The following is a 13,813-nucleotide window of genomic DNA, read 5'->3' on the forward strand; positions in this document are numbered from 1 at the left end:
ATCAGGTGCGAGATGTTGCTGATGTTGAGCTTGAGCTGGGAAACCCAGGTTTGATCTCCAGTGTTGGAGCGAATTTTTCTTCATTAATAAACTTCTGTATGTATGCTTTCATATCATCTATGCATGCAAGTTGACTTTTCTTTTTCCTTAGTGTAATAAACCTTGTCTCAAACCCCGGAGTTCTTTTGTAGAAACCCTGTATATAAAAGTGTATATGTATGTATGTATGTATGTATGTATGTATGTATGTATGTATGTATGTATGTATGTATGTATGTATGTCTGTGTTTTGTTTTCTCAATTCAAATCTACACGCTTTGACCAATACATTGTTGTTATTGTTTTCTAATGCCAGGCATTTGACAATAAAGTCATTTGACCTCTTGCACTCCAATATTTTTCAAAGATATTGTCATGGTCAGCCATTGAAGCATAGATTTTAAGGTATTCTGAATCCATTCCTCGATTTGAATTGCTCAATGGACAGTTAGGGGACTGATATATTCCAATTCTGTGTAGGTGCTTGGCCAAACAGTCATGGCCTGTTGCCAATCTAAATGCAGCTACAGACGATTTGCTTGATAAATCGGGAATTAACTGTGGATTATGATGTGGAGTTCCATTTTTTCCCTTGGGATTGTGTTATCAAATTTTGTTTGTTGAAGTCTAAGTATGTAGATTTGTTAAATATTTTCACAGAGTAATACATAGATTCAGTAACAGGTATGTAAGTAGCAGTGCTGCCCTTCTTTGCTAAAGCATCCACATTCTCATTTACCAGGATTCCACAATGGGATGGTATCCATTGGAATACAATTCTTTTTTGAGTGTTATTAATTGAGAGAGCATTTCAGTTATTTCTGCTGTATGAGATGAAGGTGTGTGCCTAGAGACTATTGATAGAATAGCTGCTTTGGAGTCTGACAATATAACTGCATTTTTAAATTTATTGAAGATTCCTGAGACTTTCACTTATTGCAATGATTTCTCCATCAAAACTTATTGTTCCATATCCAAGAGATCTATAAAGTGAGAAGAGACAGCATGTAACACCTGCACCTGCACTTGTTCTCTGGAGATCAAGGATCTGTCGGTGTATAAATGAAGCCAGTTTTGTGGAGGGTACCGTACCTAGTATTAATTGTCTCTAAAGACAATTGTTTCATTATTTCAGTGTTTACTTTTGATTTCAGTATTCCTCCTGTTAAATTTAGATTATACTCTATATTGAATAGAGTTTAAGGGTTTGGTTTAATTTGTAAGTTTTCTTTTAAATTCGGGATGTTGATTTCCTGTGTTAATTCTTGAACCATGGATATGAAACTTTTTTGAGTTTTTAATCTATAGAGAGGACTGTATGAATGCCAATTATTTCCTTGTAATCTGATCAGGGGCGGTTATTCAGGTGAAGTAGGTGAAGTGCCACTTCAACTATTTATGTGTAAAAATTTTATCTCGTATTAATAATTAATTCTAGTTATTACTGGTACCCAGTAGCAGCTGGTGGCCAAAATAATGAGTGTGCTACAATCTCTATATTGGCCTACTGTATACACTTACATGAATTTATCTTAATTTGAGACTCACCTAGTGGCGAATTACCCTATTGTTAAACGTTAAACCCTCCATCTTGGACATTATACTCTTTTTTATTGACAGTATTGTAAGAACAGTGAGGCGGTCCTGGGACATAGTGTTCCTTAAAAATCATCTTCCTGGCTCAGCAGTGGTCATTGGTGTTGTACCAAAAATATTTAACAACTTCGTTACTTCACAGAATGGATCCTGTGAATTGTTGGAGGCTATGTATTGTAACAATTGAACAGCTCCATCTATATTTCGGAAGCCGAGTCTTCCATATATGTAGAACCCCAAGTTGTGTCTTTAACATTCTTTTGTTCAGTACAGTATAGCTGTTGACAGCAACTTCAAGTTTGCGTTCAGGAAAATTATGCAAAAAATTGTCAAAAAATTTGCTGTTTAACAATTTTGTTGCGTCTAGGTAGCTTAAAGACTGGAAACGATGAGTAGTTTCCTGAATTATACGGTCACATACTTCCTTGGCTTCAATTTTCGGATTCCATTTTCCGTCGCTTGCTGACTGATTCAGGAGGAACCTCAAAAAACTGGTAGATGGCAGCAGCAGTTGGACACTTGAATTACCAAACATATTGTACATAGTTCCGAGTTCTTCCACAAACAAGCATTCTTTCATTACGCTTTACTTTTGCAATCTCCAAGCTGTGTTGTGCTGAAGCTGACTACAGCACTTCCCCACGTAAAAATAGCCAATCAGAGTAGTGATTTCAGCATCGCACATGCGCAATAATTATCTACATTCTCATGTAAGTTCTGAGTAGCACAACGAACCCCCTGAGGCACCAAAGAACGAAGAGCGAAGACTAAACACTTTATAACGCATCATGAACATAACCACGGGAAATTGTCTTAATGACAGATTAAATACTATGGCATTGCAAATACATTATTTAAGCAAAAATTATCATTGTGCTGTAGCACTGTAGCACATAAGGACGGGCCGCCCCTGCTGGTACCGTACAGTATTTCTAAACTAAAAAAAGTTTTCTTTTCAGTCGTTATGAACAGTGTTTAGTTGTATAAATAGTACCTGTAACCGTCCGCTGAATAGAATAATGTCAACTGTTACGAGCGCCGAGCGGTGTCTATTGGAACTTACAATACTGTAGAGGTGAAATTATTTGGGCTCCCATTCTCATACAGCACTTGGTTTCCATGGTAACGTGACATCACGCACTAAAGAAAGATTGTATGAGCAAAGTGCTTTTCTGAGTCTTTCAGTTACGGAGAACTGTTAGACTTGTAGGTGGAGTAACCAGTTTGCAGCTCTAACGGTACTAATAATAGAGAAGGGTTGAAGCTGGTCTCCAAGGCCGGGGGCTATTGTTTAAGGGCTGTGAAATTTTACAGTATGTACTACCTGACTCGAGAATATTATTCTCATTCCCTGTGTCAAAGCAGCCACCCCTGCAGTGGTAAATTAGCTGGCTCTCTGTTATTTTATCAGGAATACACCCCACATACATTCGCAAAGTTTAAATGTTGTTTTCCGTGGCGTGTGTTATTTCTTCTCATGAGCTCGTCAGTTTTGATCCAGCTCTTGTATTTGAAAGTTTAACGCACGTGTAAATGTACTTGTCATGTAGTTTAATACTGTGTACGTATATATTAACTTATTACTTAATATATTTAGAGTATATTAGTGATAAGTGTATATAGTGTATTAATCCTACATCTAAGTGTATTTTATATGTTTAATCACTATAGTGCTATTATACAATTACGAGTACTTAGGTGCCAGTACATAGAAAATGTTGATAAATGAGTGCGAAATATATATCCCGAAAATGACACAGTTTGTAATTTATTAGAAATGCCGTTTTGTAGACTTAAATATGAGAATAAGAAAGATGTTTTAAATTCTGGACGACTTACAGTTCCATTTGTTCTTTGTTTTAAGAAGTGCTAAGAAAATACAGAAGTAGTATAAAATAACTTAAAAAAATTCTTCCGATGAAAGAAGCTTTTCTGCTTGAAAAATCGAAAATTTCACTCGGAATGCTACATCATAGGAGAGACTTTCATCTTTAGCCCCATAGATTTGCATAGCTGTCCACCCTCAGTTAAACTCAGACATTTCATGAAGACATCATCGACAGGTTTGCTGCTTAAAAGATACGAGAATTGACTTGGTATGCAAGAAATTGGGTGAGTCCTCAAATAAATCCGTTTTCCTGTTTGCATATGTAAAATTGTACGTAGTTTACCAATAGTAGGCCTACTCATTATATTGGTAAAACTGTTCATGCATTTGTTTATGTGAACAGCACTTCACCTATTTTTTTTATAGCGAGCCACTACTGAATCTTATAAGCTTTTCATATTGGATCAGTGCTTTTCCTTCTATTGTCATTTTGACGCTGTTAATATGTTGTTGTTGTCGTCATCCAATGCTGAACTTTGGCAACGAAGCCATTAGCGCTCTTGCTCTCCAATATTTCTCCGTGGTGGATCCAACTGGTAGAACTTCACAGGTTTGTAGAAGTTCTGCAGTCATTTCTTCTTCTTTGTGGCATAGAGGACAACTAGGATTCGTATAAATTCCTATTTTATGCAAATGTTTGGCCAAATAATTATGTTCCGTAAGCAGTCTGAATTTTGCTACTGCAGTTTTACATGGGATTTCTGGAATAATTTCTGTTTTTTTTTTTCCTATTAAAATGTTCCATTTTTTATCTTCGGCTTTGTTACATAGTGCTTGGTTTTGCTTGATTTTATATTTGTTTTTAATTAGTATTTTCATGAATTTGAAAAGGTAGGCTTTTATTTGTATTCTGAATTAAATTGGAGCCTTTTTTGGCAAGAAAATCAGCGGTTTCATTTCCAGCAATTCCTCAATGTGCAGGTATTCATTGCAATTGAATTCTTTTCTGTAGTTTTTGAAGTTTCTGAATCATTTTGTGACATTCTTTAATTTTGATTGACATCATTTTATATGAATTTATTGCGTATAATGCAGAGAGTATGACAGCATTTTGAAATTTATCTATTCTGTATAGTAGGTGTTGGAGTGAAATATGAATAGCCGTTATTTCCGCATCAAAATTTGTTGTATGGTATCCTGCTAGTTGATAAAATGAGAATAACACACACGTAATTCCTGATCCTGAGTTATCGATAGTAGACCCATCTGTGTAGATATGTAACCCTGGTGGGTATCTATTGTTCACAGCTTCTAATGCCAGCGCTTTTAGTACAGGTTTGGAAGTTTCAGATTTTGTAACTGTTTCTTCTAAATCTAGCTGAATATTGGTTCGAAGGTTAGGAGATTTTCTCTGGATAAAATGTTTTCTTTAGATTTAGGGAGATTCAATTCTGTTTTTATTTCCGTGACTTTGGACAGGAAACTTGTTTGTGTTTTCAACTTGATTGGTTGTAACAGTCTTTTTTCCCATTTTGTTGTTGTTAACTGTAGTATTTTTTCATGGTATGTTAGTGCCTGCTCGTCTAGAGTTAGACATATTGGTGGGTTCTGGGTTAAGCCTTGCATTGCCGTGATTGGAGTTGGTTTTGCTGCACCAGTTATTAGTCGCAGGGCCTGATTTTGGCATACTTCTAGTCGATTCAGGTTAAAATTATTTGCTGTAATTATTACCTCTGCATTGTAGAGAAGTATTGGCTTGATGAATGTTTTGTACGTGGTGTTCAAAGTCTGCCGATTACTACCCCACTTTGCTCCAGCTAATCTCTTTAAAATTGAAGGTCTTTTCGTTGATTTGTTTACTATGCTTCAATATGGTTTCTCCAAGATAATTTTGAATCCAAAATTGTCCCTAGATATTTCGTTTCATATGTTTGGCTCACGTTTGTTTTCTTGAACTGCAGATTTAGTTTAGAGATTTTTTCCTTCGAGCTAAATATTTAAAATGTTGTTTTATCAGTATTTATGGCCATCCAATTGTTGTCAGTCCACTTTTCTAATAGGATCAGAGCCTTTTCCATTGAAGCTTTGGATTTGACTATTTGTGGGGAAAAGGTCCACATGACCATGTCGTCTGCAAAAAGAGCTGTCTTTATTTTTGCGCTTGATACAGCCGAGGGAAGATCGTTGATGTAAATGTTAAACAAGGTTGTACTCAGTACTGCACCTTGTGGGAGGCCCATTTTTATTTGTCGGAATTTTGAAGTACTGTCATTGTATTTTGTAGCACAGAAACGGTGGGAAAGGAAGTGAGTGATCCAGTTTAACATGTTGTTTTGAATACCTAGTTTTGTGAGTTTTTCGAGTAGATTATACCTCCATACTGAATCGAATGCTTTTTCAAAATCAATGAAAACTGATAGCGTATCTTGATTTTTGTTGAAAGATTCTTTGACATCTTGGGATAGCTGAATTGTATTTTATTTTGTAGATAGGTGTTGTCTGAATCCTGTTTGTGCCGGTGTTAGTATGTTATTACTTTCTAAGAACCAATTTAACCTTGCTGAAATCATACGTTCTGTTGTTTTTGCAATGACATTTGTTAAAGAAATTGGTCTGCAATGATTTATGTCATCAGCTGTCTTGTCTTTTTTTAGAATAGGGATAATTATTACGTTCTTCCACTCTGTAGGTACAGTAGAGGTCCATGATAGGTTAATTTCAGTAGTGCGTTTCTTCCCTTTTGTCCGAGATGTTTCAGAAATTCAACATGTATTTTATCTGATCCAGGAGATTTGTTATCTTTTAACTAATGGATTGCAGAATTTAGTTTCCTTATGATGAATTCTCTGCTGAATATATCATTTGTTTGTTCTTGACACTTCTTAAATTTTTTGAGATCTTTTTTAATCTGCCTTTGCTTCCTTTTAGCTTCAGGAGAAAGTTTAGAGCTATAATGCTTATTAAAGGCCTCGGAAATAGAGCTGCTGGAAGTAAGCGTTTTCCCATCAAATTTGAGTGGTTCTTTCCTTGTTTCTCTCTGATATGTGATTTAACTTACTTATCTGTATTAGTGAGGAATCTCATAGAATCTATTGGAGTTGTTTTGATTCACCAATAATGAACCTGAGAGCATAGGCGGAGAGAGAACAGTTTCCTTGGGGGGGAGGGGGGGACAAAGCAAACCCATAGAATCCCAATACAACAAGGTTATGGGGGACATTATTTACCTCCTTCCCCCTTTATAGTTTGACCGTGGTACAGAGTATCGGAAAATGATCATTAATCAAGGTATTTTCGGGGGACATATTTCTTACAGTGTTACATCCATATCCGCGATGTTTTGGACCGAGTTGTATAGCGCTTAACTGTAGGTCTACTACAAATTATAGTAGGGCATAACTTAAAACAATCTCCCTATTTTTCTCTCTCATACACAAACACATGTATACATCAATAACACTACGTAACATTGCTATCAGAAACTTTATCTGAAGCTTACCTTCCTGAAGATATCATATGAAATGTAAATTCTAATTATTTTACTTAATCTCTCGTCTTTAAATTTACACATTGTACCGGGATCACTTTTATTTTTTCTGCATTGTTCCGCAGTATGTTATTCATATTGCTCCAAGTGGCGGCCTGAACACCTGCAGACTTCTAACACATGGGTACAGGCTGTTACAAAAGAAGCATTACAGTGCTTTCATTCCTCAAATGAGGTATAAAAATTCTCATGCATTTAGAAATTTAAAATAAATTATCTGAAGACATTAATTCGTCAATTTGAGCACAGAAACCTAATCATAAACAGAAGCAAGAAAAATCTTTTGAATTAAATATTTTCTAATGTTAATAGAAAAAAAAAGAGTTGAGACAAGTTTTGGGGGGGCAGTGTCCCCCTATGCCCCCCCCCCACCCCATAACTCCGTCTATGCCTGAGAGCTTGGTTTTGAACACATTCTATTTCTTTTTTTTAAGTGTGCACATTTAACCTTCATAGTCAGGAAAGAAACATAGGCTATATTAAAATTGGACATATGGAGGTTAAATTAATTAAAAAATAAAACATAAAAATAAATATGATCAAATATTCATGTATAATATTAAAATCCAATATTCTGCTGTCAAATGTTCTTTCTTATTTTCTGTTATATTCAACATATATTTTTTCACGAGGCCCTGGAAAATACAACACGAAATTAAACAAATTGCTTATACATCACGAAGATTAAAATCTAGAAAATTCATGCAATAAGTATCTTTATGCAATCCAGGACCGTATTTTGGCGAATTTCTCGATACAGTTGTAGTCAGCAGGCTGTAGTATTTTATCCAACTGAATTTTTGAATTCTTTGAAGGATTGCCATCAAAATATTTTAAAACTTAATTTTGAATGATCAATAGTAGTATTGCAAAATTTTCACGTATATACTTATACAATGGAACAAGAATTTTTGTGAAAAAACTAATGCAATACGTAATATAAGTGAGAATATTAACTATAAACGACAGAAGAACATTTTTTAATCTATGTATGTTTGTGATACCCACTAACATGCCTTTCGATTTTAAACAAGTTCAATGTCAGTGCGACTAGAATTTGTAATGTGTAATGACCATATTAAAATAAAGCTCAAGGACAGTCACTCAAGTTGCAGACATTCACTTAGAAACTCAATATCAATATCTTTCATATTGTCAATTATTGCTTTCGAGTGAGCACACCTAAACTTTATATATAAAACAAACTTCCCCTAAAATAGGGGTTGACCTGAAAGACAAGGTATAGGCACCATGCATGGGTCTCAAAATCGTACTGGTGGTGCCGCGCAGTGTCTCAATTCCTAATTAACTACAGGCTCGCAGTCATTCACTAGTCATGTGTGATATAGAAATTACATGCGGCTTTCTGCCAATAAAAAGTTGTAATATTAGTAAGAATGGGTTCATTGATTCATAGTGTTCTCCCAAGGGCAGGTCTTTCACTGCAAACCCAGCAATCTCCAGTCTTTAATTATTTTATAGACTCAGTGGAAAGTTCTGTACTGCTAGAGGAGTGTAAAAATGTAACTACAAAGTTCCTGAAATATCAGTGAAGTTGTTTGGCATTTAAATCAGATTTCAGACCACTGAATGAGGGTGAACAGTCATATTACGAAAACACTGATATACTTATATTTGATGTCATGACGTGCGTAATATATGTGTGTATAATGTCTCTATAAATTACGTATTTTAATGTGATTTAATTGTAAAAGTAATCTTAATTACACTTCCTGAATAATGGGCGACTACAAATTCTCTAAATCACAACACATAATGAACAATATCATCAACATACTACCTCTGATTGAGGTTCTGGCTGATATGTACATCTGTTATCAGGCTGTACATCTCACTTGACGATATGTGTCAGAGGAAGAACAATATTGTTTGTATGCATATGAAGTCTGACTAGTGTAATTTGTAGCTAGTCGGCGATATATGCAATGAAAGGGAAAAGGAACTGGTCACTCTAGCCCATGATATTCTGGCGTAGTTGCCTCATAAGTGGTGCCTTGTTGGTATCACTTGTGAGGTTCAGACTTATCTTTGGACAGTTGAATAAACAACAAGATCAACATGCGGAAGCAGTTCAATTGATAGTTTGTGTAAAATGTTATACTGTATATTTTAATTCGCTGAATGTACCTTTCAACATAAATTCGAACACTGGCAACGCTGTAAGTAGTTTCGACTTCTTCAGCTGTTAATTTACCATCGTGCAGATGCGGTAGAGTAACAACAATGATCCCTTTATCGGAGAGGTTTGTTATTATTCCGGGAAAACCTGACTTCATCACCACCTTCTAATAAAGTCAATAATCCGCAATCAGTTGTTATGAATGTGTCACTCGATCTGCCTCGATAGCATTTAGATTTGAAGGCCACCATCTGATCCACATTGAGTGGCTGTTCCACTTCTGAACAATTAATTGTCACTCTACATTTTTCAATATTGCAGGCATTGTTTCTTGAATACTTTTTCTGCTAGGCCAAAACCCAAAATTACAGTAACCATTGTGGATGTTAACAACATTAAAGTGGCGGTAAAAATACATTATAATTATAATTGTATGATTAACTCCGAACATCATCCTCATAGCAGAATACGACAATCCAGTTTTCGTTTTAATTGGAAAATATGAGTAGATGATTTTCTTTACTAACCTTACTCTTGGACAGAATTTTTCGAAAGCTTTCGATGTGAAATTCACTAATAAAAATGGCAAAAATAATATGTATGGTCTACATCTTGGGGCGTTTCGACTATCTATGGTAGCTATTTTTGGGTTAAATGATAGAATTGAAATTATTCCTTATGATTCTATGGGTATGATTGTGTTTCAATTGGCAACAATTTTAACAATATATTCGAAACCACAAATGTCTGGTAGTTCTGTCTCATATTTTATTGTAGAATAATTTCGGAAACCTTGGATTTCATTAAACATATTATCTGTTCCTGAACGCTTGTCATAACACTTCTTATGTGACTTCAGTTCGGCATGTAATGTAATAGACACTTGAGTAGACAATTCACACAATTCAATTGTGAAAGAAAAAACAAAATCACTAAGAATGGTTTCATTTGGTTCTGCCTGTATGGCTACTTCATTTTTCGAAATAACACTTGTTGAGCATTCGCCTTCCATAAAACTTAAATTTTCATCTTTTCTTCTTCTTTATGCGTCTCTTTCGTACCTTTCCGGAGTTAGTTGAGATGAGGCAGTCTTTTTCTTGTAATCTTTCATAAAAATACTGGGAATGGTATGCTAGTTTTGGGGGTGTTCTGATCTCGTTCCCAATAAAATGAATACCGCAAATTCTTGCTGCGGGTGTTGGTTTCCAAGGTGAACCATCAGCACTTGAAATCAAGAATTAAATATCGATATGAATACCTACATTTAAAAATAAGTATATTATTATTTATTGTTGCTAATATTATACATAATATACTGTATGTGTAAAGAACTCAGTAATTATGTACTTTTTGAAATTTAAATGATAAATTCCTGTTGTTGTTAACTTAATGGTTGTTTATAAACATAATACTGTATACATTATATTTTTTATATCAGGCCTAGTATATAATAATACTATGATTATAAGCAGTGTAGCCTTATTTACTTTCGTCTGCGTACTGCATGGATCCACAATTAGCGTCGTTGCGCTTGAGTTTTCTGTTTTGTGAATGAATAAAAACAATATCGGTTGGTGTGTTCCTATAAGCATTACTACACTCAAGAACACAGCAATTTGCATTACCTTTCCGCTTTTTAGGATCATCCATATTTCTAATCATTTAACCTGAGATGTTAAGTATATTCATATGCTTCAAGCACAACTCTATCACTGCTGTCCCGCAGTTAGTAACAACAGTCGCCACCAGAGGAGCTTGCACGGTGCCTATAGCCTACCAAATAGACAAGTATTAGTGAATGCGTACAATTTTGTGAAAATGTTTTCGTGAGAAATACAATTATTATTATTATTATTATTATTATTATTATTATTATTATTATTATTATTATTATTATTATTATTATTATTATTATGTTATTAATTTACTTTATATATGTGATTTCTCAGAAGATAGATTCAATATTTTAGAGCTATCAAAGAAACAGTCATGGGCAAAGAAGGTTCAAGATTGAACTCTTTACAGAAATTAATAAACTCTTTTATAATCGTGCCTCTAGCACCCACTAATAACCCGATAATTTCAATTGTTTGTAACTTATGCACATCGATGGCCCAGAACCAGACTGTTCCAAGTCTATTTTACTATTTTTTTTCAGGAGAGCTATTTTAAGCTCCTGACATTCAAAGCTTCATGAAACAATTTGGAATAGCTTCATAGCAACCTTATGGAGAGGAGTATTTACAATTTTGTTCGATTCATACATGCATACAAGAACTGGAACACAATGAAACACAGATTTCTTTCTTATAAAAAGTTGGACTTAGAACAGTCTGGTTCTCAGCCATCGATATGTTAATAATAAGGAACAGCTGGACCATAAATTCGATTCTTCTCATTGTTGGCATCTTCCGGTTGAGTTGTATTCAATTTAAAGCGGATAGTAGGATCTATTATATAGCCTATTGTGTTGTTAAAGGCTAATATATCAACCTGCCGACAGCTTCCTGTTTCCGATAGACCATGGATTTCTTTATGGGTGGTATATCCCTTATCGCGAAGAGCTCGAGCGATTGCAGACCTGATTTTGTGATGCCTGGCATTCGTAATGTCTCACCAAGAATGTGAAGTAGTGGCGAGAACGGTTACTGTCCATGGATCTGCCTGGAATAGCGCGTACAGCTGCAACATTACCGACCATTTTTATAGCATCCCTCCATTCATTGCAGCTCAGTCCTTCATGATGAGTGGTTCACTGGTTTGTGGCAGGATGTTCCCCGAAAAGGGAAGCTCCTTTCCCTTTTTGAGAAAGCGCACTCCATTTCTGAAATTCTAGATCTCTTAGCGCAGCCCTCACTTTGCTTGAATCAAGAAATCTGTCTCGGAAGTTAGTGAGACTGTCATCGTATGTTAAATTTAGTCTGGTTAAGCAGTGTTTGCTTTCATCTATTGGGCTTCTGGTATTTAGAATATAGGTATTATTTGATTTGTATAGTGTTTTCAAAGCATTAATTTGCTGCAGAACTGCTTCCCATTGAGATCTGAAATGTCCCAAGCCATTAAATTTTCTGGGACTGTAAACCATATGTCAGGAAGAACAGGGAGTTGTAAAATTCCCTTTAAAGTGCATTTTACCATTTTGTCAGAGTCTTCTAGAAATTTTTGGGGAATCTGACGAAGGGGAATAGTTTGAAAATGATAGATAGTGTAGGGCAAATCGAAGCATTTAAGATAGAGAATTTCTGATCGGCTTGGAGAAGGGGTGAAGATGCAAGTAATTCCAAATTTTTACATAATGTTTGCATAGTCGTTAGAGGATTAAATGCAATCTCATTTTCATAATTTACACATATCGGATTGTCTCACCGGTGGATATCATTTTTACATCACCCTCGTCTGTGTATGTTTGTAAATATCTGTGTAATTATATTGCCAATGTTAAGCATTGTGGAAAGAACAATATCTTAATTTCTAAAAATATGTCACTCATAACATGTATGTTAAACAATGACTTCTCGCGAAATTATACTGTACGTTTTTCTTTCTGTTTATAAAATAAAAAATAATATAATTAATATGATCTGAATTTGAGAGATAATCGAAATTTCTCAAGTCATATTTTAAAAACTGGGTATGATATAAGTGAGCATACAGCGGTTAAGAGGTAAAAAAACTTTTAATATAAATTAAATTACATATGTATATGTATATGTACAACAGATTAGATAAATTATCGCTCACAATAACACCCCAATGGGTTCTGACTGGGAACAAGGTAATTCCTTATTTATCATCAGCTGTGTCTGAATTTCAAGTGAAAGCACACATAGACACACCTTGAGATCAATGTACAGATCTTATAATTATTTTATTTCTGCCTCTGTGCAACATCACATTTGTGATGGAGAGGAAAGGAGATGGCAGAAAAGTTGCAATGCTTTTTGATATGCTGACGCCCACGAATAAGATAAACCACTTGAATTAGTGGGTGTATAGATACCGGGTATATGTTTGTTTTGCTGAACTTGAAGACAATGCTAATTCATTTAAATCTTGTGTTGCTGTAGCCTGTAAATATTTTTGTTTGGTTTTGCTTTGTTTATAGTTGATTTTTTTTTCTGTTATTTTATTTATATTTCTGGTGGTGTGAAAGAGAAGGCCTGATGGCCTTAACTACATCAGAATAAATAAATAATAAAAAATGAATAAATAAATAAAAATTAATTAAAAGAAACAGTCGAACGCAAGGCACATGATGAAATGTTTTCTTTTCGATGCCTGATCTACACCTGTTTTATATTGAGTGACCCTGGCAGGCATTTGGCTAAGAAGTGACGCTATGTAAAGATTATCTTTATGGACGAGAAAACTTAGTAAAGGCAATTCATTTTGGTTGTCTATAGTTGAGTTTCCGAGATTTCTGTAAAATCTAACAACCAGTTTAATTAAAAATAGAAGCAAAAAGGAAAACCTGGACAACACTTGGTGCTTTCAATTAGTAAGACATAAAAATCACATTACTTTGTTTTGTTATAAAATAAAATGAATTACTGTACTAAAGGACAACGTTTTATAGCTAGAAGAAAAAGTAATGGCATTTCAGCAACATCCTCTAGGATTCCATAATGGACACTATTTTCATTGATATTAATGCATTTTCCAA

Source organism: Periplaneta americana, chromosome 15 (genome assembly GCF_040183065.1).
Source record: "Periplaneta americana isolate PAMFEO1 chromosome 15, P.americana_PAMFEO1_priV1, whole genome shotgun sequence".
Lineage (NCBI taxonomy): Eukaryota > Metazoa > Arthropoda > Insecta > Blattodea > Blattidae > Periplaneta > Periplaneta americana.